Source organism: Cephus cinctus, unplaced genomic scaffold (assembly GCF_000341935.2).
Source record: "Cephus cinctus unplaced genomic scaffold, Ccin1 Ccin1_scaffold0255, whole genome shotgun sequence".
NCBI lineage: Eukaryota > Metazoa > Arthropoda > Insecta > Hymenoptera > Cephidae > Cephus > Cephus cinctus.
Genome location: NW_014332968.1, coordinates 316,517 through 321,359, shown reverse-complemented (window position 1 = coordinate 321,359; position 4,843 = coordinate 316,517).

The window sequence follows — 4,843 nt, the reverse complement described above, 5'->3', positions numbered from 1 at the left end:
GGGGGGGAGTTGTAACGTGGCGTCCGTGGGACGGCCAGTTACATAAAAGCGTAAGCGCCCGGAGAGCCGTGCCGCCGACGAAAGCCGCCGGGAGAATGCCGACGACGCCGAAGATTACCGCAGATAAACATAACCTGCAATCGTGCAGACGGTTAATAGAAGCTCGCGATATGCATGTCAAAAGTTTCAAAATCATTCATGTTTTTCACATTTGTTTGGATTTAGAATAATTAAGATTTTATTGGGATTATAGGTATATGTATTTCATCACATCGAGTCAGTCTATCGGCATTTACGCTTTTTGCTAGACATTATAAACTGTTTCGCATAGCTACTTATAGTCAACATTCAAGCGATGCCACCATGGAACCCACAAATAGGACAGAGATGGAGTGATCCTCCCGGCCCCTCGCGTCCCTCGTCCATACGATTACCTGATGACAGCGACTCTATGCAGCTATGCGGAATGGCTTCAGCAAGCAACCCACCCCCAACACCAGAGTTTCAAGACCTGTATGTAAGACCGTGGTAAGAGGGACTACCTCCACCACTAGAAATTGGTCTCGTTGCAAGACCTGTATGTAAAACCGTGGTCGCACGTATACAGTATTAACATCATTTACACAGTACTGAAAGGTTATATCGGAACTCAGTGTGTATTGCAGTACAACAATTGGCAAATCCATGACGTCATCAAAGTTACTTGGCATTGCTACAGTGCTCTGCAAGCATCAACATATAGTACTGGACTGCTCACTGTAGCCGCAGAAAGTGTGACCAGGAATAGAACGAGAGAGTGAATCGTTAGAGCCATTCTGTCCTTTTCTATCATTTTTCTATTGGTCGAAGGATTTCTGGATGGAAGGAGTTCAGGACTGTAATATGCAAAATAAGAATCATGTGAAAGATTACTGCGCACATCTATAATGTACGTTGTTACAATCGAATCATGGAGACAGAAGTGTTTATCAAAATTCAATATTACTAAAAACAATGGTGATTCGCTGTCTTAAGTGTGGGCTATCGCGACACCTGTATTTTGAGCCCAATACGATAAACTTTCACAGGTAAGTACAGTAGAAATATAACCTTAAATTTTATAGTTTACATAAGATTAAATCAATTCTTAAACTTATAAAATATATAAATAAAGTTCATCATGAAACATACATTTTACTGCGCGGAGTTCCCTTATTCCTGATTCCGCTCCTGTCCAAGAGATGGACAGAACGGTCCTTATCACAGACTTCTATATACCTGCGTGAAGTTGGCGGGCCAACTTTTATTTTTTAAACTTTTTTTTATTCCATTCGTTCGATAGTCTTGTAAAAACGTTTGATAGTTATTAGTCTTTTCAGAAAATCAAAATCAAAATCTTGCGAATTAATTAATAAAAACATTTGATAGTCCATCGTTTGCAATAAAAATAAGAAAAACCATATGCGAATCAAGGATCCCAATCGATACGATACAATCGATTCCTCGATCGGTGTATCCGTTCAATTAGATTATATTGCAAACATTTTCTACTTCCAATCGTTTTATAGGATGGACAAAACGATTGATAGTCAATAGTTTATCATGATGTAATGGTGTAAACCCACGCATACACCGTTGTATAGCTGTCAGCAGACGCTGAGTGGTTAAAACGTGTCTGAATACCGTTTTAACCAATCCCCGCACTGCTATACAAGTAATGTTGCATGCACGAGTTTGCCATATGGTGACAACCATGCATTGTTTATAGGCTTCTACTGATGGCCAATTTGTTCACCTTCGGATAAAATTTATCCTCTGGTAAATCCCCAGCTAACCAATCATTTTCAAGTTTTAGAAGTTTATCCGCAGGATAAATTTTATCCGAAGGTGAAGATATTGGCCATGAGCCATTCTGAAAAGCCATCAAAGCTGACGTCATATAGGCGTCCATGCCTATGTTCCGATATAAACTTGCAGTATTATGACTGTGTTCCTGTTTACCTACTAAAGAATTATCAGAAAGCATAGTTCTCGTGGCTCGTAAAAATAACTTATGACAACAATTGCTGACTTACGACTATTATGTAATTATAGAAATACCTAAAACCTGGCTTATTACGTGTCTTGAAAAAGCTGATTATGAACAAGAAGCAAGGAAACGACAGTCAACTTCACATCGTACATTGGTTTGGCTCTTCTGAAAAAACTGTTGACTACCAAACGTTTTGACAAGACTATCAAACACTATCGAACGACTATCCAACGACTGGAAGATGAAAAAGTTTGCAATATAGTCTAATTCAACGGACACACCGATCGAGAAATCGATTGTATCGTATCGATTGGAATCCTTGATTCGCATATGGTTTTTCTCATTTTTCTTGCAAACGATGGACTATTAAACGTTTTTATTAATTAATTCGCAACTATCAAACGATTTTGCATCGATTGAGCTCCGGAAAAACAAAATCCGGTTAGAAACAAAAAAGTGCCGGCCACTTCACACCAGATTTTGATTTTGATTTTCTGAAAAGACTAATGACTATTAATCGTTTTTACAAGACTATCAAACACTATCAAACGACTATCAAACGATTGGAATAAAAAAAAGTTTAAAAAATAAAAGTTGGCCGGCCAACTTCACGCAGGTCTTCTATACATATACTACTAGACCGCTAGCTTCCAGTATCCTGCCGTTGAAAGAAGTAAGGCAAATTTTTTGAAGTGGTTGGGGCTGGCCGCCATCTTTTGTAGGGCAAATTTGTGAGTGGATTAGTGTATCGGTGTGACACCCGACACTATTCAGTGGCGCAAATGCGTCACATTGGCGTTGGCGCGTGTAGTTAGTGATTATATCCAGCAAAACTTTCCTCTTAATATTTAGCCAAATAGCTAAGTGGATAAGATGTTGACTTAGTAAACGTAAGGTTCGGGGTTCAAATGGCAGTATTTTTTATCCAATTTACAATTTCTAAAATAGCAGTAAAAAGTCTCTCAGTAGATACACACCACTTATGGGAGTCATAACAAACCCCCACCACTGTCCCTATGAGTCATAGAGCGCATCGCGCTGTGCCCCCCCTGCACTGCACTATGGCGCCGCCCCCTGGCCTATGCAAAACAGTGGTGGGGGTTTGTTATGACTCCCATAAGTGGTGTGTATCTACTGAGAGACTTTTTACTGCTATTTTAGAAATTGTAAATTGGATAAAAAATACTGCCATTTGAACCCCGAACCTTACGTTTACTAAGTCAACATCTTATCCACTTAGCTATTTGGCACACTGTAAGTAATATAGTCTTCGTAATATTTAAGATCTGTGCCTCCCCTTCTTTGACATCGGCTTATCTGATTCGTTTCTTCATATTTATCAAATTATTTTACCTATCATTCCGATTTTACGTACAGAAGTACATTTACTCGGAAAATGTAGAAACATAGAAATCACGGAACAAGTGATCGGCGTCTCCTATTTATTTTCCCCACCTGGAATACGGAATGCCATACAAAAAATGGCCTCCAATCTTCCCTCTAGTTTGCCTCAAGCCAGCAAGCGAGCTAGCGATCTAGTGGTATATAGAAGTATGTGGTCCTTACGATCTGCTCTCTCTTTCTATTATCGATTACACTTTCTGCGCTACAGTGAGCAGTCCAGTACTATATGTCGATGGTCGAGTCTCGCGCCAAGTACAGGCAACCCGCCATACAGGGCTTAACACTACCCACACTACACAATGCGAATCTCTCTCATATCCGTATTCACACACACAATCCTATTCTGGAAAGAGCCCTCAAAATGGCGGAGCCACTCAGTAAGAGGCCCACCGTTGGCCGGACTCTGACTAGAGGGCACTGATATATATACTAACTGGATACGAGCTGGCCGCCATAATGGTGTACTCATTATAAGCTTGGATTCGACTACCGCGACGCCTGGCAGTCAGGCACGGTACTACGTAGGTCGCGGCATATTTAATAAAAGGATGGAGTAAAGTAGTAGGCAACCACGGATCGTTTATATACGAAATTAATGCAAATAATAAAACGGTACATATACAGTTTGTGGAGAAACTTGAATGTTGCATTTTATTATGGTATATGTTGTAATATTGCCTTTTATGGTGATGAATGGCAATATTACAACATATATATCTTACTATTTGTAAATGAACTTCTTAGAAAATGTGGAATTGTAATCAATTGTGTAAATCAAATGTGTAAACTATATGCACATGCAATTTATAGAATTTAAAGATGATATATAATAAAATTAGGAGGTATAGAAAATATTGGTTAATATTTCAAAAGTTAATAGCAGCTAATGAAACTGAAATTGATTACTTATGTACAATTGAGTAGATCAGATATAGATTTTTTTACTCCGTTCCCAGGAGCATCTCGGTATTGCTGTTGTTCGTCTGTCCCACAACCCTGATATAGTGTGATGCTTTTTGATGTTCAATCTGTTGAATATTGAAGGTATCAAATAATAAGTAGGCAAAGTAGGGTATGTACGCAAGGTACTTTCTTAATTATTGCATACATATATAATGGTTTGTCATTATTTGTACATTATATATTATTGTACGTTATTCATTATATAGTTTTACTTACCTGTGAAACGTTATTCCTTTTTCTGTTGTACATTTCTTGCAATAGACACATCTTACCTTTTTATAATTTTGGGCAGTTATTTCTCCTGCTTAAACACAACTAGCTTAGCACCACTTAACACTATGTGCATGTAAACAGCTTAGTACCGTGCCTGACTGCCAGGCGTCGCGGTAGTCGAATCCAAGCTTTTAATGGGTACATGTCCCGACTGATGCCTGCCATAGTGAACTCTTATCCAGTTAGTATATA